Raw genomic sequence first — 25,963 nt, 5'->3', positions numbered from 1 at the left:
GGGGGGAGCCGTCAGGAATGCGGACTGGGAGTTAGAGGCCTGGATGACCAGGCTCTCGGGGGTGGGATGGGTAGACCGGAAGCAAGGGTCACCCGGAGCCGGGCGGTGGTGCCTGGTCACGTTCCTATCCACAGGCGGACCTGTAGCGGGCTTGGACCAAGTGCCCAGAAGAACGTCTGACAAGGCCTCATTAAAGGGCAGCAGAGGCTCGGCCGAGCTTGCCTGCGGTTTAAGGACCTCAGTGAGGAGGTTAGTCCTCACGGCCGCGACGGGGAGCTCAAGGCTCAAGGCCTTGGCAGCCCGCGTCAGCACCACACTATTGGCAGCCCCCTCTTCCGTAGCCACAGTAGGAGGGGAGACAAAACCAGCGTCGGGCGAAGTGTCCAGACCACTGGCCTCCCCAAGCTCCCCTGTCCAGTCCTGAGAAGACTGACACTCACGTGCCAGAGGGTCCTCGGACCCCTCCCAATCCCCCTCGTCACCCATCATCTGGTACTCGGGTTCAAAGGATGGGGCCGGGTCTTAGGAGTGAAAGTCTCCCATAGGCGTCGAGAGCGGCGCCGCTCTGACGGCGGACCCGAATCGAGGGTAGGACCAGGGTCGGCGTCGTCCTGGGACAGCGCCGGGGGCGACACCCTGGGGGTCAGCGCCGGCGAGTTCGTGAGGTCGACCGGCGGTGATCCGGATCCGGCGGTGCCCTGCGGCGTCGGGACCGAAGTCGCCGCCGGGGCCAAAGCACCCGACGGCGCCGGGGCCGAAGCACCCGGCCCGCGTGGGGACCCAGGCCCGAAGGCGCCACGGGACCCGACGGAGGAGTGAGCGACCTCATGGCCATGAGGAAGCACTCTATCACCTCCTGTGTCGCGTGCTGCCCAGGGACCGGCGGGGATGGAGCAGGCCGCGGAGCCGCGTGGGCGGTGTAGCCCGAACCCCCGGCCGCATCGCGCGAGCGTCGGGGGGAGTCAGAAGAGCGATGGCGCCTCTTTTACTTCTTGTGCCTCTTACCTGAGTACTTCGAGCCCGAAGACTGATGACGACTCCCAGACCTGTGGTGACTCCGGCCCCGCGACCGGTCCCTTGACCTCCTTGCGGATTGGGACCTTGAGCGGCGCGGGGCTGAGTGCCGGAGCTCGAGTCGCTTCCGGGACCGCTCCCGTCTAGCTTTAGACATCAGGGCCCGGCAGTCGGAGCAGGACTTGTCGTCACGGTCGGGGCCCAGACAGTGAAGACACCGGCGATGGGGGTCGGTAATCGACATCAGTCGGTTGCAATCGACGCAGGGTTTAAACCCGGGCATCCCTACCGGCACCGCCGGAGTCGAATAGACTCGAAAATAGATCAAAAAGGATCTCAAAAGGTTAGTCAAAAAGTGACTAGGGTACAACTTTTTCCAGATCTGCGCTAGCTGGCGCGGCAAAAAGAAGAACTGACGTCAGCACGCGGATGCGGCTCGAAGTACTCCTATGACATCATCACAGCGCCCACGACGGACGCGGAGCAAAAGTTTCCGGATCCAGTCTGACACCTGGGGATATTCTAAGGTAAGGAATCTAATACTAACCTGTTTCTTTCAGATATTAAAAGTAAGCAAAGGGCTCAGTAGAAACTGTGGAGGACTGTCAGAATTCCTACCAGAGGCTAGACTTCAGTTCTACAGTAGTTAAAGTCATTTCCAATGCCTCCACCTCCCTCTGCATAACTATTAAAGATCAGACTTCTCCTATGTAGGGCCAATGGTAACTTATACCTGCCACTGCAGTGTCTGTGTGCAGTTGTTAACTGCCATGTCGACTTGGCAAGTGCACCCACTTGACAGGCCCTTAACTTCCTGTGTCTTACATTTAAGGCACCCCTATGGTAGGCCCAAGGTACCCCCTGGGCAGGGTGCATTGTATGTGAAAGGTAGGACATGTGCTGGTGTGTGCGATATGTTCTGTCAGTGAAATACGGCCAATTTCGTTTTTCACTATAGAAAGGCCATCTTGCCCATAGGATAGAATGGGAAATGCTTTGAAACATCTTACAAGCATGAATTCCCATTGGGACAAGATAGATAAATAACGTTTTAGGCTCTCTGAGCTCAGAATTTAATAACACATATTTTAGTAAAGATGCTTACTAAATTGTGTGTTTGAAAATGCCACTTTTAGAAAGTAGGCATTTTCTGGTTCGACCATTACGTGCGTCTCTGCCTGTTTGTGTATTTACGGTCTGGTTTTGGAGTGGCAGAGGCTGGGGATGTGCATTCACTGTAGACAGCCACTGAGGGGGTTGAGGTTTGCCTGGCCCTTCCTGGATGACTCAGTTGAGCTGAATGGGAATTCACTGAATTTAGAGAAGTGGGGGCCTGTCTCCCTTGCACAATGCTGTCTCCACCCCCTGTGGTCATACTGCACCAGTGAGGACAGAACTGGCTTGAACTGGGCTCGAAAGACTCTTACACAAAGAAAACAAAGACATTCTGGGGTATAAGTATTAGACCTAAAACCCCTGAACTATAGAATCAAGATGAACCTAACATTTGCCAAGGAGATGAGCTGGAGGAGGAGTACTACTCCTTTGCTGTGTGCTGTCTGGGGTTGGCATGCAGCAGCTGTTTCTGCCAAGGAAAGGAGAAGGACTTTGCTGCGTCCCCCTGCGTCCCCCTGCTTGAGCAAGATCTCCAAAGGCTTGAGTACATTTTGGCTCCTGTTCTGAAGTCTCAAGGACACAAAGACTTCACCCCCGCTCCCCTGAACTTCTTTACTGACCTGCCAAGAGGTGCCTGTGACTGGGTTGGGCCTCTACAGGTTGTGCCTCCTGTTGGGAGTTGGAAAAGCAACACAACTACAAGAAAATCAACGCATCATACTTCTTGGGCCATTTCCCCAACGCAGCTCAGTGGTGCAAGAAGAATCTCCAACGATCGCCGCGCCGCTGCCGAAACTGACGCAGGCGCCTAGCACCGCTGCAAGAACCGATGCATCACGGCTGAAGAAACAGACGCAGCGTCGCTCGATGCCGCAATCGATCGCCGACGCATTCTTGATTTCCACGCATCGTACCTGTGCAGCAAGTTTTCCTGACGCATCATTCACGGACCAGAACGCATGACTTCCCCCTAGAGACCGGATTCGACGCCTCACTTCTCCTGCGTGCAGCAGAACTCTTGCATTGCCTCCCTAGGGTCTCAGGTACTGATGCATCTTTGTTTTTCGACGCTTCCCATCTCTGCCGCTATTTGGCCTTGTGAATTTTGTCGCAAATACAGGTACTTTGAGAGAAATCATGCATCCGTAGTTTTCTATGGACGAAGTTGTTTGAAACCTTTAAAAGTCATATTCTTAATACTTGTGTGTAGGATTTTTGTTATTTTGGTCTTGTTGAGTTTAGATAAAGATACTTTATTTTTAGGTCTCGTGACCTATCGATGCGCGCATGCGCATCGAGCGGAGCGAGAATTCAAGCGGCGAAAACATCATGAAACCACCAGCTTTTTGCTGGCGTTTTCATGAAGTTCATGTGAACCACGTGTTCAAACATGAACGCGCATCAGCCTCCCTCCATTTGCCGCACAGCACATCAAAGGGCTTCGCCCAGCGTGCGCTCTGCGGCTTCTCCTCCCCTAATTACGCCGCACACAGCCTTCCTTTCATTTCTCCTCCCCCTCCCCAGCCAGCTTCCCCCAGGCCGTGTTCCCTCAGATATGCTATTGCATATCGTTTGCTACCTCTTGTATTTTGTTGCTCCTGATACTTGCACAACTGTCACTATTGCCTCATGTAACGTAACGTTTGCTTTTGTAACATGCTCACTTGTAATTTTTGCTTCATGTATCACTACCGTTGTCCGCACTATATAAAAAAACGCCTCCCTCGCTCTTCTGCTGCCGCCATTGCCTTGGGCTCTCGCGCTCCTTTCTCCCTCTCTCCCGCTGCCTAGTCCTCCCACCCCCTCCCTCTCCAGTGCGCGCTCCACTCGCATCTGCCTGCTGCTCTGACCCAGCAATGCCGAGAAGCTTGTTTCCTCTAGTAACATATCGTTTGCTACCTCTTGTATTTTGTTGCTCCTGATACTTGCACAACTGTCATTATTGCCTCATGTAACGTAACGTTTGCTTTTGTAACATGCTCACTTGTAATTTTTGCTTCATGTATCACTACTGTTGTCCTCGCTTTATAAAAACTGCTCCCTCGCTCTTCTGCCGCCGCCATCGCCTTGGGCTCTCGCGCTCCTTTCTCCCTCTCTCCCGCTGCCTAGTCCTCCCACCCCCTCCCTCTCCAGCGCGCGCTCCACTCGCATCTGCCTGCTGCTCCCCCGCCCACCCCCCCACCCAGCAATGCCGAGAAGCTTGTTTCCTCTAAGAACATATCGTTTGCTACCTCTTGTATTTTGTTTGCTCTTGATACTTGCACAACTGTCACTATTGTCTCATGTAACGTAACGTTTGCTTTTGTAACATGCTCACTTGTAATTTTTGCTTCATGTATCACTACTGTCGTCCTCGCTTTATAAAAACTGCTCCCTCGCTCTTCTGCCGCCGCCATCGCCTTGGGCTCTCGCGCTCCTTTCTCCCTCTCTCCCCCTGCCTAGTCCTCCCACCCCCTCCCTCTCCAGCGCGCGCTCCACTCGCATCTGCCTGCTGCTCCGACCCAGCAATGCCGAGAAGCTTGTTTCCTCTAAGAACATATCGTTTGCTACCTCTTGTATTTTGTTTGCTCTTGATACTAGCACAACTGTCACTATTGTCTCATGTAACGTAACGTTTGCTTTTGTAACATGCTCACTTGTAATTTTTGCTTCATGTATCACGACTGTTGTCCGCACTAAATAACAAGCATTGGCATAGCCAATAGGTCTCGCTTGTGGGACCTTAGAAGTATTTAGTTTTGCAGCACAATATCCTTGTTGCATAATCGGATATTGTGCTGCAAAACTAAATACTTCTAAGGTCCCACAAGCGAGACCTATTGGCTATGCCAATGCTTGTTCTAAACCGGTGTGGTGTCCATTTGTGGTGTTATCACTGTACTACTGTGTGTTTTGGCTACAAATACTTCAGACATTGCCTTTGGAATAAGTCTGTCTGCTCGTGCCAAGCAACCCAAAGGGTGAGCAGGGGTTATCTAAAGTGTGTATCCCCCTTACACTCACAAGAAGCAAGAGTCCCTATTTGGAAAAAGGTACATACCTCTGCCAACCAGAGACCCCCATTTCTAACAGTTACAATAGTGTAAGCAAGAGGGGAAAATAATTTGTGCGTAAATAATTAGTATCTCTTCAAAGAATGTGGCAATGCTGAACAAGGGAGGAGATAATGAAAGATCAATCAATATGAGAAGAAAAAGCAAGCATGAATAAACAAAGGGATGAAGGACAAAAAGAAACACAAAACAAATAGCAATAGTGAACTTAAAATGAATCATGTGCTGTATACAGAAGCGGGCGGAAACATGAAAAAAGTAGCAGGGCACACACCGGAATCTGTAAACAATCACTGCTGATAGGAAACAAAAAAAAACAAGCATTGAAAATGCAATAGGTCTTGCATTTGATTAAGTTAAAGCAATTTGCTTTGCTAATGGTATTGTATGGCAAAGCAAATGGCTTTAACTTAAAAGGTGAGACCTAATGTTAATTCAGTGTCAGTCAGTCAGCCAGAGTCAGTGTCAGTCAGTCAGAGTCAGTGTCAGAGCCAGCCAGCCAGAGTCAGAGCCAGCCAGCCAGAGTCAGAGCCAGCCAGCCAGAGTCAGAGCCAGCCAGCCAGAGTCAGAGCCAGCCAGCCAGAGTCAGAGCCAGCCAGCCAGAGTCAGAGCCAGCCAGCCAGAGTCAGAGCCAGCCAGCCAGAGTCAGAGCCAGCCAGCCAGAGTCAGAGCCAGCCAGCCAGAGCCAGAGCCCGTGCCAGCCAGAGCCCGTGCCAGCCAGAGCCCGTGCCAGCCAGAGCCCGTGCCAGCCAGAGCCCGTGCCAGCCAGAGCCCGTGCCAGCCAGAGCCCGTGCCAGCCAGAGCCCGTGCCAGCCAGAGTCCGTGCCAGCCAGAGTCCGTGTCAGCCAGAGTCCGTGTCAGCCAGAGTCCGTGTCAGCCAGAGTCCGTGTCAGCCAGAGTCCGTGTCAGCCAGAGTCCGTGTCAGCCAGAGTCCGTGTCAGCCAGAGTCCGTGTCAGCCAGAGTCCGTGTCAGCCAGAGTCCGTGTCAGCCAGAGTCCGTGTCAGCCAGAGTCCGTGTCAGCCAGAGTCCGTGTCAGCCAGAGTCCGTGTCAGCCAGAGTCCGTGTCAGCCAGAGTCCGTGTCAGCCAGAGTCCGTGTCAGCCAGAGTCCGTGTCAGCCAGAGTCCGTGTCAGCCAGAGTCCGTGTCAGTCAGTGTTAGTCAGTCAGTGTTAATCAGTGTCAGTCAGTTACTTTCAGTCAGGCAGTGTCAGTCAGTCACGAGTCTGCTCGTGTTATCAGCAGCCCAGGATTTTCGTGCTTCGCTCCCAGCTTTATCAACTTCAGAAACGTTCCCATAGATGGAATGAAAGAAGTTTCTCCACATCAGGAAGACTTCCCTGCCACAATTCATGCAACATTTTATTATTTTAAGTATTTTACATGCAATTAACTGCACACACTGGGAAGCGAGGCCAGATTTTCTCACAAGTTCAGACAGAATTTGTGTGAGTGCCAAGAATAGACACTTTTTACAACACAGATAAAGGAAGCAGCCTAGCAAGATCAATTCAGCTTATCGTGTTTTATCCCTTCACACATTATCAAATTAGAATCTACTCGTGTGATTGTCTGCTATAACGGAATTTGAGCAAGAACGTGTGATACGTGGCTACTACAGAAGAAGGCGCTGGTCGCCGAAACGCGCGTAGAGAACCATTTGTTATGCCACCTTTTTTAATATTGTGATTTTCAATCATTTGTTGCGTCATATTTTCTAAAAATACTTGTGATGTTATAACTTCTTATTATATATTGATGATGTTTTGTGCATTTTATGATGTTTTGTGTATTTTATGAATAATTTGATACTGTCTAAACTGATAGGTATTATGTATGTTTTATGAGTTTTATTTTTAGATAAGGTCAATAATAAAATTTGAGTACAGACCTCCTACTTCCTCTTTACATTTATTGATTTGATCGGATAGAATCCTTATTTCAAGTGCCATGGTTGTTATTTTGCACGCTGTTTTTCCCTGACCTAGGACTTGTAGTATCCACTATCTCAGGGGGTCCTTGCTTTTTTTACACATAATAAGTCAGTCAGGCAGTGTCAGTCAGTCAGGCAGTGTCAGTCAGTCAGGCAGTGTCAGTCAGTCAGGCAGTGTCAGTCAGGCAGTGTCAGTCAGGCAGTATCAGTCAGGCAGTATCAGTCAGGCAGTGTCAGTCAGGCAGTGTCAGCTAGAGCAGCTCTGCTGACCTGGTTCTCTGGCTCTAAAGCAGCTCCGATGACCTGGTTCTCTGGCTCTAAAGCAGCTCTGCTGACCTGGTTCTCTGGCTCTAAAGCAGCTCTGCTGACCTGGTTCTCTCCCTCTAAAGCAGCTCTGCTGACCTGGTTCTCTGCCTCTAGAGCAGCTCTGCTGACCTGGTTCTCTGCCTCTAGAGCAGCTCTGCTGACCTGGTTCTCTGGCTCAAGAGCAGCTCTGCTGACCTGTTATATGGCTCTAGAGCAGCTCTGCTGACCTGGTTCTCTCCCTCTAAAGCAGCTCTGCTGACCTGGTTCTCTGCCTCTAAAGCAGCTCTGCTGACCTGTTATATGGCTCTAGAGCAGCTCTGCTGACCTGGTTCTCTCCCTCTAAAGCAGCTCTGCTGACCTGGTTCTCTGGCTCTAAAGCAGCTCCGATGACCTGGTTCTCTGGCTCTAAAGCAGCTCTGCTGACCTGGTTCTCTGGCTCTGGAGCAGCTCTGCTGACATGGTTCTCTGGTTCTAGAGCAGCTCTGCTGACCTGGTTCTCTGGCTCTAAAGCAGCTCTGCTGACCTGGTTTCTCTAGCTTTACAGCAGCTCTGCTGACCTGGTTCTCTGCCTCTAGAGCAGCTCTGCTGACCTGGTTCTCAGGAGGCTTTAGAGCAGCTCTGCTGACCTGGGTCTTAGGCTCTGGAGCAGCTCTGCTGACCTGGTTCTCTGCCTCTAGAGCAGCTCTGCTGACCTGGCTCTCTGCCTCTAGAGCAGCTCTGCTGACCTGGTTCTTTGCCTCTAGAGCAGCTCTGCTGACCTGGCTCTCTGCCTCTAGAGCAGCTCTGCTCACCTGGTTCTCTGGCTCTAAAGCAGCTCTGCTGGCCCGGTTCTCTGGCTCTAAAGCAGCTCTGCTGGCCCGGTTCTCTGGCTCTAAAGCAGCTCTGCTGGCCCGGTTCTCTGGCTCTAAAGCAGCTCTGCTGACCTGGTTCTATGGCTCTTGATCAGCTCTGCTGACCTGGTTCTCTGGCTCTAAAGCAGCACTGCTGGCCTGGTTCTCTGCCTCTATAGCAGCTCTGTTGACCTGGTTCTCTGCCTCTAGAGCAGCTCTGCTGACCTGGTTCTTAGGCTCTTGATCAGCTCTGCTGACCTGGTTCTCTGCCTCTATAGCAGCTCTGCTGACCTAGTTCTCTGGCTCTAAAGGCTCTGACCATTCAAACATACCTCTGTAGTCCAACCCCGCCTCACACAAAATATACTAGTCAGCTCATCATAAGGCGCAAATGAATGCATGAATAGATTTCTTTAAAAAGCTAAGCACCAGAGAGATAAGGTGCTTTGATGATGCAGCAGAATTCAATATTTTGCAAGGGTGGGGGGCTGAAGCAGGAGAGGCTTACAGTGGCCATTACAAGCGTGTGGACGGCGCTGCAAATTAGAAAAAAAAAGTACTTCGAGTCCTTTAAAGGAAAGAGTGTAAATCCGCCCGTAAACGATTCAATCCCAGTGGGCATGCCTAAAAGGAGACAGGGTGGCAACAAGGAATGATTGGCATGCCTTCAGTCCAATCATTTCACTTCTTTAAGCATAATTCGAGACGCCAAACGACGTGCACGAATGAAAGCTGAAGACAGAGCTGGGACGAGGCTACTGGAATCGTAGTCTCGTATGACGATGTATTTGAACGTTTTGTTGACAGTTATTTCTATCAAAGACAGCCAAGAAGGGGGGCAAACAATTTTGCCTCAGATCCCTTGTCACAGCAACTTCCACTCGTAATTGCTGGGACAGAATGGTTCATTGATGAGAATGGTGGGAGCTGAAGTATGCATGCTTTGTCTATAGCTTAAAAGAATTGTATGGTATTTTTTTACATTCTTGGAGGAAAGCATTCCCATTCCAAAGAACATGTTAAATAGCTCACATTAAACAGACGATCTTCAATAATGTCTATGAGCCTGATAATGGGTTTGGCGGTGCAGCGCCTTGTCCGCAGAACCGCTAAACCCACGATCGAGCCGCCCGCCTGGTTACAAGTGATTCTCGTATCTGGCTGGCTTTTTTATTTACGTTCCCATGACAGAGCCTTGAAAATGGGAACCACAATGGGAATGCCAAAAACAGTTCCCACACGGCATAGACTGAAAAGTCAATGGTGTGCCGAAACTGGGGTGCATGCACACAGGCATGCACCGCATGGTGCAGAGGCACAAGGGGACCCCCCCTTGGTTTCCTCTATGCCACGGTTTTCCTGGAAGATGAACCACCATGAGCACAGTGGCAGAGATGAAACTTGGGGAAACAACTTAAAAACTTGGCAGGACTTACTTACAGCGGCAGGCTACCCTCTGGCTCCTGACACCGGCAGTTCCTTTTTGGCTTTCCTTTGCGGGCTCCTGACATCAGCCCAGGGTCCCCCTCCGCCGCCAGTGACGCCATCACATCAGCGTCACGGCCGCCGAGAGGGGGCGGACTACAATCCCCAAGAGGCTTTGCAGCCAACGCCGCACACCTGCAGTCGGCGCCCGGAGGCGCATAAAAACAACGCCCTCTTCCCGGCAGAGCGGGAAACAACTTAAAAACTTGGCAGGACTTACTTACAGCGGCAGGCTACCCTCTGGCTCCTGACACCGGTAGTTCCTTTTTGGCTTTCCTTTGCGGGCTCCTGACATCGGCCCAGGGTCCCCCTGCGCCGCCAGTGACGCCATCACATCAGCGTCACGGCTGCCGAGAGGGGGGGGGGGGGGGACTACAATCCCCAAGAGGCTTTGCGGCCGACACCGCACACCTGCAGTCGGCGCCCGGAGGCGCATAAAAACAACGCCCTCTTCCCGGCAGAGCGGGAAACAACTTAAAAACTTGGCAGGACTTACTTACAGCGACAGGCTACCCTCTGGCTCCTGACACCGGCAGTTCCTTTTTGGCTTTCCTTTGCAGGCTCCTGACATCAGCCCAGGGTCCCCCTCCGCCACCAGTGACGCCATCACATCAGCGTCACGGCCGCCGAGAGGGGGGGGGGGGGGGGGGGGGGGAACTACAATCCCCGAGAGGCTTTGCGGCCGACGCCGCACACCTGCAGTCGGCGCCCGGAGGCGCATAAAAACAACGCCCTCTTCCCGGCAGAGCGGGAAACAACTTAAAAACTTGGCAGGACTTACTTACAGCGGCAGGCTACCCTCTGGCTCCTGACACCGGCAGTTCCTTTTTGGCTTTCCTTTGCGGGCTCCTGACATCGGCCCAGGGTCCCCCTCCGCCGCCAGTGACGTCATCACATCAGCGTCACGGCCGCCGATAGGGGGGGACTACAATCCCCAAGAGGCTTTGCGGCTGACGCCGCACACCTGCAGTCGGCGCCCGGAGGCGCATAAAAAAACGCCCTCTCCCCGGCAGAGCGGGACACGCGCGGGCAGTCGCCGGGCAGAGGGCCGGCCGCCTGTGGCCGTCCGGGGACTACAGGGGACGGGACGGGCCACCCCCCTTACTAGTGACATCCTAACTTATGAGAAATCGGCATCTACTACAAAGGTACTGTTACCTGAACTCTTTTTTTTTTTTTTCCTCCTAGCCATTGCTTACTGACTCATCGGGTTCGCAAAAGACTGAGAGTGTTATATTTGATTTGTGCGGGACTTGTTATTTATCTAATTCCTTCCTGGTACCTAGTTGTTAATTGACCCATTATCCTGTAGCAAAAATTAGCATTCACGGTAGGAAATCAAAATTACCAGCATCTCACCCAAACACTAGACTTCAGGCAACATTGCCACAGCCATTGCCAACATTGACGGCTACTGACAAAATGTTACAACAAACTATAGGGGCTGTGGCTAATGCAATTGAAAACACAGAAAGATTATCCTTGCCACCCACAGCATGCCTCATAGACCGTGGTGAGGACTGTTCAGTCATTGCGATCGACCCTACGGTCTTGGACTCTTATTTAACATTTACTTATGCTGAGTTGCCCTGTGCACAGATGCCAGCAGAGACCTCAGTAGATGTTGAAATAGCACAGGTCCCAGTAGAGTCCCCTATAAACAATGAGGACCAACTCTGTATTCTGACTTCTCCCCCTCCTGTGGCAATTCCAAAACCTGGTAGGATAGGCTTCAAGATGAAAAAGGATAGCTTCCCTAAAAATATGGGCAAAAAGAAGCAGGCCAACCATAATTTGGTGACCCCGTCTGATAATACTCTGCATTCATCCCCAGGGATTCCATGTTGGGTCACCAATATGGTGGCTGATCTTCAGGCAAGTTTGGAGCAAACTATTGCCTCCCATATTAAACCTCTGGTGTCAAAACTGGATAGACTAACCTCCATCTTAAATAATAGGATGGTAGGGACAACGAAGTCAACAAATCCCCAAGGAATTTTGGCACCCCCTACATCTGTTGGTACTTCCACAAAGGCACACTGTCCTGAAGTAGTTAAGTCTACTGTCCCAGCAGTATTGAATAAAAACCTAGGGACAGCAACAACTACCGCTAAGCCTGTAAACCCCGCACCACCCCCCACATCAACCACCAATACACCAGGCCATGTCTCTCTCCCTGCAGGGGACCCTACTGGTAAACCTAGACCACATCCCAAGGTGGGTAAAAATCAGGGGACAAATAGTATACCATCCCTAGCTAAACCTTCTTTGCTCAAGGCAGCCTCCTGTCAATTGCCGTTAATAAACTTGCCCCCGGAAGCACAACCATATGTGGTTGCCTTAGTGGGTGTCCCGGCCCTTAGTGAGGGGAAAAGAGAACATGAGGTTGATTTATATAATAAGTGTGTCCAGTGGTTGAGCCTAAATAGACCTTTACCTCCCAATATCTCGGGTGAAATACTGGCAGTGAGGAGAATTGATTGGATTGGAAGGGGCCCTAAAACAGTGGCAGGTGACGTTGTTACAATTAATTTTAGGGACTCCTCCGCTGTGGACCACATTTGTAAAGGCCATCCCTATAGAGATTCCCAAATATTCCCTCTGCACCTATCTCATTTTTATCCTACCCCTATTCGTAAATTGACCTTCCATAGGAGGCCCCAACACAACAGAAATCGCCACTCTCCTCCTAATAGGATTCACCACTGGCAGCCATTTGGGGAGGGCATCTTCCCACCTATTCCTACCTACCCGCTGCAAGCCCACTGGAACAGGTTTAGTGTCCTCGAGGAGTGTTGATTGACTCACCCCGATAGGCACCTCCCCACTAGAACTTAACAACGGTAACCTAGCGGAGGGTTTTGCAACAAAGGAAAATATTTTACGTCTACTATTGGTGAGGATTCTTATCCTAATGAAGTCACAGGGGTGGGGATTAGTGTAGAGCAGAGTTTGGACCAGGGACTTCTAGAAGAACAAGGGGATGCGCAAGGCCTAGAAAAGTTAATGGAAGGAAATATAAAAATTATTTCATGGAACATAGCCGGGCTAAAGAGTAAGCTACTTGTACCGGAGTGGTCTTCTTTTATGGCCACACATGACGTTTGTCTGATGCAAGAAACTTGGTCCCTGGAGGAGAGTGCCAGCCCCGGTTTCGCGACCTATGATATTCCTGCAGTTTCTGGGGGGAAGGGCCGCCCTTCGGGTGGTCTTTCCATATGGGTAGGTGTACACTTAGGTGTACAGGCCACCCATGTGGACACAAATTCCCCAGATATACAATGCGTCTTACTAACGCCCGTTGATAAATCCCGAGTGGCTATTATAAACATCTACTCTAGGCCCACTATGAATGGAAAGGAATCGAGTACTATTAAAGCACTCGACTTTTTTATCCAGACACTTGACCCCACAACTTCGATAATTCTTGGCGGCGATTTTAATTGCCAGTTCGAGCCCCTGGGTGGATCCGAGTTGTGTAATGAGGATGAGGTCGATTCGCTTTGGCACATCCCGGCCCCAATGATTGCCCCGGTAAGGGCCTGGACTTCGTTAGTACTACAAATTAAATCCTTTACCTTTGCAATGTCTCTGCGGGCATGCAATGGAAGGGCCAATAACGATAGTTCCGGCCTACCCACATATAATAGGACTTATCGCACTTCCATCATTGACTACCTCATGTTGGAAGCTAAACATTGGGACAGGTTCAAAGACTTTAGGGTCGTTCCAAGGCACGACAGTGACCACAACGCGTTGGTCCGGACACTCAAGCCTGGTGCATTTGGACTAACTAACCCTGACTCCAGCCCTAATTTGGCAGCGCCACCCTATATTATAACTAATAACAGGAGAAGGGTTAAATGGCCTTCTTGTCTGGACTCTCCCACCCACCTAGCTGAAATCTACCAGATCGCTACCCCACTTATAAGTGACATGGGGAGTTCTACCTCACACGGGCAGGTTATAGAGATCCACAGAAAGTTAGTTGTGAGTCTAGGGAATGTATTTTACCCAGTTAGCGGGACTAAGGCGCCTAGGACTAAAAAACACCCCAGGCATGACCATGCCTGTAAAAAAATCAAAGAGAGACCTTCTTGCAGCAATCAAATCTAAAGTCACCCTAAAAATTCGAGTATCAAGACTGCTGTACAAGAAGGAACTCATCAGGGGGAAAAGCGAGTGGGAGGAATCCCGATGGGATGAGCTGAGACAGGCACTCCTCTCAAAAGATGCTAAAACCTTTTTGGCCATCGCCACCTCTACGGCTGGAGGTGAGAGAGACGCTGGGGTCTCGAATAGCGCTCCCTTAGTGTGGGAGGCGCATTTTAAGTTACTCTACACAAGTCCTGAGTTGGGGGCACCTGTGTGCCAAGGTCGGGTCAAGTTGTCTAATGTGGCTTTGATCCCTCGGATTTGTATGGCCCAGGACCTCCCGCACGAGCATAGACTGCCGGGGGTCCTGGGGTCCGGGGCTTTTTCCCGTCAAAACCAGGACACCATGCCAGTACCTGGGATCTCTATGGCCCCAGACCCCCCGCACGAGCATAGACTGCCGGAGGCCTTGGGCCCTGGATACCAGATAGAGCAATTGGAGGCCCACGAGAGGATCGCCACTAATAATCTAGACTCCATCTCCCTTAAGGAAGTTGAATCCGCAATTGAGAGACTGCTTCCGAATAAAGCCCCCGGCCTTGACAAGCTCCCGGGGGACCTTTTTCGCTCCCAGCCAAAAATCTGGGCTCTATACCTGGCGGTCTTGTTTAATGCGGTCCTACAAGGGTCCGCATTACCTGAGACCTGGCTGGGAGCCGAGATTGTTCCGATTTTTAAAAAGGGCTGCCCGCTCGTCCCATCTAGTTACAGACCAATCAGCTTACTTGACACCACCCAGAAGCTGATGGGCCGTATTCTACTTGACAGATTACTGGGCTGGATGGAGGAGAATAAAACTTTGACCACCCTCCAAGCCGGATTCAGATCAGGGGTCTCGACCATGGACCAGATCTTCCGCTCCAGGTCCTATACTGGAAAACTGCAAGAGTAGAGGGTGGCAGCCTCTACCTTGTTTTTGTGGACCTGCGGGCCGCGTTCGATCTGGTACCTAGGGAGAGGCTCTGGACGGTGTTGGAGGAACTAGGTCTCCCCCCCCCCTATTTATTAGATGCCCTAATTAGACTTCACAAAGGGAATTATGCACAGGTGAGGTGTGGCAGGAACGGGGAATTATCAGATCGTGTCCCTGTTACTCGGGGCGTACGCCAGGGCTGCGTACTGGCCCCCACTCTTTTCAGCCTGTATGTTAATGGTCTGATAGATGAACTTAACGGTGTTAGGGATAATGATGCCCCGCGTCTGGCCACTGGTAGGGAGCCCGCTCCGATGTTCGCGGACGACACTTTGTTGTTGTCGCGGACATCATCGGGCATCCAGCGGGTCCTGGGCGGGTTTGTGACTTTTTGTGCCTCGCGGGGATTGGAGGTCAACTTGGAGAAAACCAAGTTTATGATTTTCAATCCCCCGAGGCACACCCGTCCAAATCCCACACTGAATGGAACTCCCCTAGAACGAGTTAAGACTTTTATATACCTGGGGGTCACGTTGACTGAGCACTTTGTATGGGATCACCAAGTTTCCAAATCTTCCCTGAGACTGGCGCAGATCACGGGAGGTCTAGGCAGATTCCATAGAGCCTCAATTTTCAAACCAGTTACCCCTGTCCTTGAGATATACAAAACACAGGTCAGGTCTGCAGCTTTGTATGCTGCTGAACTTTGGGGACACACTAACATATATAACTTACTGAAGGTAGAACATGCCTTCATGCGCCACCTGGTTGACCTTCCCCCAAGCACGCGTCTCATACCACTACGCTTGGATTTGGGCTTGGAACCCATTAATGAAGTGGCAGCTGCACGACCTCTGCTCTACTGGAGAAGGCTCTGGTCTGTGCCGGAGCTTGTATCCTTTAGAGCAGAATTTATTGCAATCTGGGGGCAGCTAAAGAACAAGAATATACCCTGGTTGGTTCATGTAAAGGCTCTCCTCTACCAAATTGGTCTGCCCCAACTATGGGACACACCAGAGGACAGCTGTGCGAGGACGCAAAGGACTGTATTAGTGGCGGCTGTAAGGTCTTATAACCTCAAAATATTGTATTGCTCGACTTCCCTGGGCAGGCTGTCCACTGAGTTCCTACTGATGAAAGTTGAACCCAAAACGGAGGTATTCTTGGACCTAGTGCAGCCTCCACTTGCAAGAAAACTATACATCCAACTGAGGCATGGCTCTATACCGATTGGAGCATTGACATCCAAATGGGCAAAGTCGATGGAGGCCAACTGTCCTGCTTGTAACTATTGTAGGGAAGACTTTGTACATATTTTCTTTTTCTGCCCGGCATATAGTGAAATTCGGAAATGCTGGATTATCCCACTATGTAAAAACTTGGGTTTTAGACAATGTGCACAAGCTTGCAGAGTTTTAACATACGATACTGCCCCTCCCATTGTTTTTGCTGTATCCCGATTCTTACATGGCATGTGGCGAAGAAGAACTGTTTTTATTAACAAAAAATAACGGCCCCTTGCCTTCTCTTTTTCCTTATCTTTGATAACTCAATGTTTAATAACTTTTTAAATTGTCAGTATGTATGGTTTTATTTCTGTGCTTGTATATATTTTATTGCACTTTTATGGTCACTGACCGAAATAAAGTTATCAAATGAAATGAAACTTGTAATATGCTTGGTGGATGGCTGCAATTCCGGCAAGCATATTGTGGCCTCCTGACTGCCACAACACCGACAGGGAATGGGGGTTCTCTGGCGGCTGCTGCAGGGCAATGGCAGTCCAACCCCCCAAACTGCAATAGGGTGGTTAGAAGACCGTCATCACCGCGCCCCAGGTCTTTTTGATGACCTGGCCAGAAACTGTCCTTGGCATACTCTGCGGGAGAGATGAACATTCCTTTTTAGTCATTACAATTTTATTTTTCAAACGCACAATAAAGGCCACCATATGTTACATATGTTTTTTGATTGCCCCTCTTTGTCTCCCTTTTGGGACTCAATAAGTAGTCTATTGTCGACTTCTCTCGGGCGCCAAATTACGATAAATCCCGTACTTGCAATATTTGGTGTGATGGATGGTGTCATGGGTCCTGCCAAACATCTTCTTTTCTATACCATCCTCCTGGCCAGGAAAGAAATCTGCAAAAAGTGGAAGGACTCTATACCACCCTCCTTTCTTGATTGGCGGACGTCAGTATTGCAGGTTTCGAGGCTAGACCTAATGAGATCGGGCAACCAAAATAAAAGATCCTTTTGGTACCTTTTGAAGTAGACCCAACAGTGAGATGTCGGATGGGGTCCCCCCCTGTCCAATGACTATGCTGCCTTTGCTTTCTTTTCCTTTTCTGGCATACCCAGACATATCAGGTAGTGCCCTGATCGTGGGTACACATGCTCAGCAAAGTGGCTCCCCTATGGTCTCTGTACGAAGGTCTTGGAGGCTTCGACATCACTGATTGGCGGAGGCTACCTTTACAATAAGCCTTGCTATCCAGTTTACTGAGGCAGTGTGTCACTCTCTTCAGACTTTAACGGAACAACCAGGGTAGAAAATGAGGAGAAAAAAAAAAAAGCCACCAACAAGTCTTAAATTAATAGTTACTTTGTGTGAACCAACAATGACCGTCATTATTATTAGTGGCTAAATGCAATATGACCAGTAGCAGGCATTAGCTGGTGAATCAGGTTTATGAGTTGTGTGGGCAAAACATTACTCACTTTTTTTCCTTCTAGACATTTCACCATGAAAACCCTGAAAAAAATCTAAATTTCATCAGTAAAAGCCTGGCAAAATTTGTAGCTGAAAAAGGGCCTGGAATGAAGGATTCTTATTAGAAGAATACATTCCGGAATTTATCATCCATTTACAAGTTAAGAATTTGTGATGGCCTGGTAACTGTCTATCCTGGAATTACTAATCCCAACTGTATCAGTATTTCGGAGTGTGAAATTACCTAGTTGGAATTACCAATGCAATATTAATGAGGGCCTATGTATTTATTCCACTATACCTCCAGCTTCTGGAGGAATTTTTTGCCCAAGTGAAGAAAGCAAAAAATATACAAAAGCTGAAAGAGAAGAATTGCTATTTTATCAACACATTGTATGGAGTAATTCTATGATTTATAAGGAGAACCATCTTCTTTGTGTACTTAAATTGGTTCGATTAGCAGGACCGGACGTGTTTATTCCAGTGTACAATACCAATTTCGTCAGCAGCACATTTGATCTTTGCCCAATGATGAGCTTGGTAATTACAGTACTATAAAGGCCTGTTTTTGAACGTATTCACAAAATATAAATCATAAAGAAATTCAATGTTATCTGTGTACTAACTTTTATTTTAATTAAGAAGCTCCATCAAAAGGCTACGTCCGTTTTCACTGATACAAACCTCAATCCAATGCCCTTTTTCTCATTCTCACAATAGAGTTCTCAACCAGATGACCTTAGGAAACCAGCCAAAATCATGAAATCGGGTTTGGGCAGGTTAGTGGTGGTGAAAATCAAAGTATTAAAATCCATTATATTTTTTTGATCTGGGACATTGCACTTCCCAAGAAAAATCCACAACTGCTTTAAGTCTGAAAGATTTGTATGCGACATTGGAACACAAAACACACTTGTCAAAGTGTGTCTGCTTCGAGTCCATAGTCAAAATGAGAACAAGTTACTTGCCTGTAACTTCAGTTATCCAGTATTGGTATCTTTCATAAATTCACATGCCTGAATCATCCCCCGTCGCCGTATAAAAAAGCAGTACCAAAAGTAAATTACAGTAGTAGGCCCTATGAGAAGGCCTGAGGACTATATTGTAGTAGCCCATCTACCTCATTATGCTAAAAAGACCAAAGTCTTTGCTCCAACCAATCAGCTTACAGCACCCTCTAGAACCCTTTCTGCAGAGCCAGTTCTCCTCAGATTTTCGTTAGCACAAGTGGGAATGAGTATCCCAAAACTAGAGAACTGACTCTCCGGGGAGGATGGTGGGTGCATGTGAATCTATGAAAGATACCAATCCTGGATAGCTGAAGTTACAGGTAAGTAACTTGTTTTCTTATCCAGTATTGGGGTATCTTTCATAGATTCACATGCCTGAATCAGAAAAGCAAGCAGTAAGCCAGGCAAAAGTCAGTTGCGGATGGTGGGAGACTTATGTTGGTGCACCCCCATAAACTTATATTGAACAACCAACAATTGCAAAGTAAATGATCTACTAATAAAACATGACTACATTCAAAAGAGTAGTCATATAGTATTCCACAGGCAAGGAATATTAGCATAACATAAACAAGCAATCTGCAATACATGCACTTCTTTTATATCAACAAAATACTGAATAGTATACAGTCATAAAATGAACCAAACATTGTTACTTGAGTATGTTCTTATGGAAACAGGTGACGTAAAACCGCTTGACCAACTGCCGCATCCTCTTGGTTTGCTGATTGTAGGCAGTAATGTCTTGTAAATGTGTGGACATGTGTGGACATTTTTCCATGTCGCAGCACGACAAATGTTCTCTAGCGTCACTCCTGCAAACAATGCTGTGGACGCTGCTACAGCCCTTGTAGAGTGAAAGCTTACAGTCTTTTGTAGTGGTCAGTTAGCCTTAACATGGCAGAAATGGATCGCAGAGGCTATCCATCTGGAAATCGTGGCTTTAGTGACCGCTTTCCCCAGTGTAGTTTGGCCATAAGCCACGAATAGCTGATCTGACTTCCTGAAGTTTTTTGTTCTTTGAAGATAAAACTTTAAACATCGTTTAATGTCCAAAGAATGTAGTGTTCTTTCCGCCGGGGTTGTAGGATTTGGAAAGAAAACCTGCAATTTCACTGGTTCATTCAGATGAAACTGAGAAGGCACTTTGGGTATGAAAGTTGGATTTGTTCGAAGAGTGACATACTCTTGAGAAAATTGTAAGAAAGGTACTTTGATAGTGGAAGCCTGAATTTCTCCTATTCTCCTGGCAGAAGTGAGGGCTAAAAGTAGGAGGACCTTCCATGTTAGGAATTTGAGGTCGGCTTTGTGGATCAGATCGAACGGATGCTTCATCAGCTGTGAGAGGACCGTGTTGAGTTCCCATTCTGGTGTTGAAGGTTTAACTGGAGGATAAGTCCGGAAAAGACCACTCATGAATTGTTTTATTAGCAATGAAGAGCATAGTGATGGAGTGTCCGCCACCTTCCTGAACCTGGATAAAGCCGCTAAATGGACTTTTATGGACGAGAAAGAAAGACCAGAGCCAGCCAAATGCAAAAGATAAGGCAGAATTTTTTCCGTTTGAGCTTCAATAGGGTGTAAAGCGTTTGAAGTACACCAGGAGCAGAAATGCTTCCATTTGAGACGATAAGTCTTCAACGTGCTCTGGGCTCGTGCTTTCTTGAAGATGTACCGGCAGTCTTGAGGAATTTGTAGGTGTTGAAATTCTAAGAAGTTAGGAGCCATGCGTGCAATTTCAGAGATTGAGGGTCTAGGTGAAGTATCGTGACAGTAGTGTTGGAGCCGGAGGAAGTCTGATCGGAGGCTCCTGTGACAGCAACATGAGCTCCTGAAACCAATATTGACGAGGCCATCTGGGAGCAATTAGAAGGAGATGGCAACTCTCCAATTTCATCTTGGGCAACACTCGCAGAATCAGTGGGATCGGAGGAAAGGTGTAAGCATAGATTCCTGACCATCGCATGGACAGGGCATTCCCTCTTGATCCCTGTCGAGGATATCTGCTGGCGTAATACCGGCATTTCTTGTTCTGCTTGGTCACAAATAAGTCTAACGTTGGTTTGCCCCAAGTCTGAAACACCTTGATCAATTGCGTGTTGTCCAGCTCCAACTCGTGGCAATCCGACAAGGATCTGCTTAGTTTGTCTGCCAGGGTATTGTGCAGACCTCTGACATGCTCCGCCTTGAGAGTTATGTTGTGAAGCATTAGCCATTCCCATAGCTCTTGAGCCTCTTTTGATAGTGTAGCTGACCTTGTCCCTCTCTGCTTGTTTACATAAAACATGCTGGTGGTATTGTCCGTTCGGACAAGGACTGAAGACCCTGCGATTCTGGGGAGGAACGCTTGTAGAGATAGGAAGTGGCTCTCAACTCTAGACTGTTGATGTGGCATTTCTTGTGTTTCTGAGACCATTTGCCTTGCACCTGCAAGTCTTGGAGATGGCCTCCCCAACCCTCCATGGATGCATCCGTCGTCAGGACAAAGTCTGGAGGAGTTTGCAAGAATGTGAGTCCTTGACTTAGATTGTGTAGTTGTGTCCACCATTGAAGAGCATCCACCATGCGTGGGGTGACTTTGATAATGTCCTCGAAAGAGCCTGTCGCTTGTTGCCATTAAAGATGTAACTCCTCCTGTAGAGGCCACATCTTGAGATGTGCCAGCGGAATGAGGTTTATGGCTGATGAACACATTCCCAGAAGTGAAGCGAAGAGGCGAACAGAAAGTGACTTTCTTTTGGATAACTTTGGCCAATATCTGTAGACGGAGCTGCCTTTCTTGAGACAAGAATGCCTTGCACTGTATCGTGTCCAGACAAGCTCCTAGGAAAAGCAGGATCCTTCTTGGAACCAATTAAGACTTCTTTTCATTGACAGTGAGACCTAAGTTCAAGTTTAAAATTTGTATAGCGCACTACTCACCCAGAGGGTCTCAAGGCGCTTGAGGGAGGGGGGGGTACTTTACTCATCGAATATCCAAGTTTTTAGTTGTTTTCTGAAGGAGAGGTGGTTCTGTGTAAGGCGGAGGTAGGTGGGGAGAGAATTCCAGGTCTTGGCCGCTAAGTAGGAGAAGGATCTTCCTCCCATGGTGGATCTTTGGATGCGTGGAATTGCGGCGAGGGCTTGATTGGTCGAACGTAGTTGGCGGGAGGGGGTGTAAAAGGACAGGCGCGTGTTGAGGTATTCGGGTCCTAGTTCGTAGAGGGCTTTGTGTGAGGAGACGGAACGTTATTCTCTTGTTGACGGGGAGCCAGTGGAGGTCTCTCAGGTGCCCGGAGATGTGAGCTTGGCGGGGGATGTCTAGGATGAGCCTGGCTGAGCCGTTTTGGATGCGTTGGAGTTTTTTCTGTAGTTTGGCTGTGGTTCCGGCGTAAAGGGTGTTTCCGTAGTCCAGTGGGCTTGTGACCAGTGCATGGGTGACCGTCTTTCTTGTTTCGGTGGGGATCCAACGGAAGATTTTTTTGAGCATACGTAGGATGTTGAAGCATGATGATGAGACGGCGTTGATTTGTCTGGTCATCGAGAGGGAGGAGTCCAGGATGAAGCCCAGGTTGCGTGCGTGGTCCGTTGGTATGGGTGCGTTTCCCAGGGCCGGTGGCCACCATGAGTCGCCCCAGGCGGAGGGGGATGATCCTAAGATGAGGACTTCCGTTTTGTCCGAGTTCAGTTTTAAACGGCTGTTCTTCATCCACTCGGCTACTTCTTTCATCCCTTCGTGTAGGTTGGTTTTGGCGGTGTTTGGGTCTTTGGTGAGGAAAATGATCAGTTGGGTGTCGTCTGCGTAGGAGATGATGTTGAGGTTGTGTTGGCACGCGATGGATGCGAGGGGACTCATGTATACGTTGAAGAGAGTGGGACTGAGTGATGATCCTTGTGGTACGCCGCAGATGACTTCGGTGGCCTCTGATCTAAAAGGGGGGAGGCGGACTCTCTGGGTTCTTCCGGCGAGGAAAGAGATGATCCAGTCCAATGCTTTTCCTTGTATTCCGACGTTGCTGAGGCGTTGTATAAGGGTGCTATGACAGACTGTGTCGAAGGCTGCGGAGATGTCAAGTAGGATGAGGGCAGCTGTTTCTCCGTTGTCCAGTAGAGTTCGAATGTCGTCTGTTGCTGCGATGAGGGCGGTCTCGGTGCTGTGTTTGGCTCGGAAGCCTAGGGATGCAAAGAGATTGCGACACACTTATGTCGTTCTGCACCCTGAATTTTAACGGACCTTTGACTAGCCAGTCGTCCAAGTATGGGAAAACCTGGATCCCTGATGAGCGTAGTGCTGCCGCTACCGGGGCCAGACACTTTGTAAAAATCCTTGGAGCCGACTTGAGGCCAAATGGGAGTGTTTTGAACTGATAATGGGCGCCAGCCACAGTGAAACAGAGATACTTTCGATGTTTTGGATGAATTGGGATGTGAAAGTATGCGTCTTCCATGTCCAAAGAAGCCATAAAATCTCCCTTGTTGAGGCAATTTAAAACTTCCGAAAGAGTGACCATGTGGAAACCCTGCTTCTTGAGATATTTGTTGAGACTGCGCAGGTCCAGGATCAGCCGCCATTCCCCTGATTACTTTTTTATGAGGAAAAAATGGGAATAGAAGCTTGTCCGCCTCGGATGTACTGGAACTTTTCCGAAAGAGTGACCATGTGGAAACCCTGCTTCTTGAGATATTTGTTGAGACTGCGCAGGTCCAGGATCGGCCGCCATTCCCCCGATTTCTTTTTTATGAGGAAAAAAATGGGAATAGAAGCTTGTCCGCCTCTGATGTACTGGAACTTTTTCTATAGCGTTCTTGAGGAGCATTGAATGAACTTCCTTGAACAATAAGTGAAGACGAGGGGGAGGGGGACCGAATGGCGGAGATATTGGAGGTTTGGTGACAAACTCCAGGGTGTGACCATGCTGAACTAAGTCCAGTACCCACTGATCGGATGTAATCCGCTGTCACTGTTCTTGAAATGCAGATATCTTCGCGCCCACAGGGAGGGAAGGAAATAAGGTTGTCGCCCATCTGATCTCACTGTTTTCTGTGAGTGTCTCGCCCCTGATTGTTTGTGCGCCTTTGTCCACCTTGGCGAGAGAAACTAGCTGTTCCGGACTGGCGATAAGAAGACTGATAATTTTGTCGGTACTGAGGCGGATATTGTCTGCCTTGTTGGTAGTAGTTTCCTCTAGAGGAGTATCCACGTCCTCTAGCACCTCTAAAAGATCCTCTCTTATACTGCAATGAACCTAGAGATCTAGCGGTGTCAGTATCCGTCTTGATTGCCTGGAGAGCCTCGTCTATGTGTTTCCCAAACAGAGACTCTCTGTCATAAGCCATGTCCAGGATCTTTAGTTGGACTTCGGGCCTAAAGGTGGTAGCCTTTAGTCAGCCCTGTCGTCTGAGAACTGCAGCTCCTGCCAGCTGTCTAAAGTTTGTAATTGCGATATCCAAAGCGCAGTTGATGGTTTCTGCAGCTGCGCATTCCCCCTCCATTAAGATCTTGCGTGTCTCTTGCCTTTTATCCTCTGGGATTAGATTAATCATAGCAGCCATCTCGGACCACATTTGGAGATCATAGCGCCCTATAATCGCCAAAGAATTTGCAGCTCTGATCGAAGCAGCCGCCATGGTAGAACATTTTTTACCAATAAGGTCCAAACGACGCCCCTCCTTATCCGGTGGTGTAGTGATGGGGGTGGCCGGATTTTTCAATGTTTGTTGCACGGCCTGCAAGATGACCGAATCCGGCCGCGGGTGTCCAATGAGGCATGCAGGACTAGTGAGAGGAGCGCGATATTTTTTATCAATCCTTGGTAACACGGCTGGCGCAGAAGCAGGGTCCTTCATCACTTTGACACCTTCCTTCCAGATATAATCTATAGTAGGAATGGCTCGACACCTTCCTAGTTTCCTCTTTAAAATCATGAAGAAAACATTCTGACTGTTCCACTGTCACCGGCAACTGAAATCTGCATGAGATTATGGAATCCCCTATGTCTTCAGGCGGTGAGTCTGAGGGTTGTGGGGTTGGTGGAGACGGAATGGGAATAACAGTCATCCCACGGATCCGACGGAGGATTATTAGGCAACTCTCCTTCCTCTACTTCTTTCTCCGAAGAAGTGTCCGGGGTCTGTGTAGGCAAAGCAGGTTGCGGAGTTTCCGTGATTGGAGACCTGGGCGGTGGAACCTCAGGTTGAGGAACGGGAACAGCAGGTTGGGCTGAAGGCACGACCTGTTGAGGTGGAAAACGTTGCTCATAGTCTGCCAGCATAGCCTGTAAATCTTGGATGAGGCTTGGTGGTAAATGACTGGCATCCGAAACCTGAGACCGCCACCGGTATTCTGTATGGTGAGGCACTACAATGTCCTCCTGATAGTAATGCCCGGAATAAGTATCCTCTTCTTCATTATCCTTCTGGCATTTAATATTTAATTCTGAGGGATGGTGAGCTATTCCAAAAGCTCCCTCATTGCCATCATCCTCAAAATCCTCCTCTTAGTCATCAGCATAAGTCTCTAGGAGATGAGAGGGCATAAGTGGCTAGATGTAAGATCCTTGCTGTCTCTGGTATGATACCAATTGAAAGGTCTTTGAAGAAAGTGGGGTAGAAAAAGCCTGTTTTGCAGTTGAAGGCTTAACTGAAGCAGTATCTACTGGTCTTGAGGACACCGGTGATAATGGTGTCACAGTCGTCGACGACAGGTTAATCGTCGACGACGAAGGATTCGTCGTCGATGGAATAGACGTCGACGGGACCGCCGTCGATGGACTCGACGTCCTCGTCGATGTCATCGTCGGGCTCATCGTCGACGGGCCTTTCTTCTTCGTCGACGAGATGGTCATCGACGGTACCGTAGATGACTTTGTCGACGAGGGCTTCCTTTACGACGAGTGCTTCTTCGTCAACGAGGCTGTCTTACTGGAGGTAGAGACTCTGTCATCATCAGTAGAAGAGGATTTTACCCATAAAAGAACTCTGGCCTCCCTATCCCATAGAGTCTTAGAAGGGAAGGTGCGGCGGATCTTACACTTTTTTGCCTCATGTTTAGGATAAAGGCAATAAATGCAGTCCTTATGTTGGTCATCAACATGGACCCTTTTTTTCTCGCATGTTCTGCAAGGTCTAAACAAGGCCTTCTTGTCAGACATCCTAAAGCTTAGAGAAAAACTGAGTCAAGACTCAGGGAGACTCCCTTCCACACGAGGTGCGGTGAAAATCTGAGGAGAACTGACTCTGCAGAGAGGGTTCTAGAGGGTGCTGTAAGCGGATTGGTTGGAGCAAAGACTTTGGTCTTTTTAGCATAATGAGGTAGATAGGCTACTACAATCTAGGCCTCAGGCCTTCTCATAGGGCCTACTACTGTAATTTACTTTTGGTACTGCTTTTTCATATACCGTGGGACTCCCAACTCGGCAACGGAGGATGATTCAGGCATGTGAATCTATGAAAGATACCC

The 25,963-nt window shown here is 49.0% G+C and overlaps 1 protein-coding gene across 4 annotated transcripts in view; it reads right to left on the bottom strand.

Moving 5' to 3' along the window:
• Window positions 1–25,963, bottom strand: part of DSN1 (DSN1 component of MIS12 kinetochore complex) — a 293,642-nt gene that overhangs the window by 44,572 nt on the left and 223,107 nt on the right. The gene's annotated exons all lie outside the window — the stretch shown is intronic.

Source organism: Lissotriton helveticus, chromosome 1_1 (assembly GCF_964261635.1).
Source record: "Lissotriton helveticus chromosome 1_1, aLisHel1.1, whole genome shotgun sequence".
NCBI lineage: Eukaryota > Metazoa > Chordata > Amphibia > Caudata > Salamandridae > Lissotriton > Lissotriton helveticus.
Note: the sequence above shows the minus strand (reverse complement) of the source record. Positions and strands in the feature narration are given on the sequence as shown.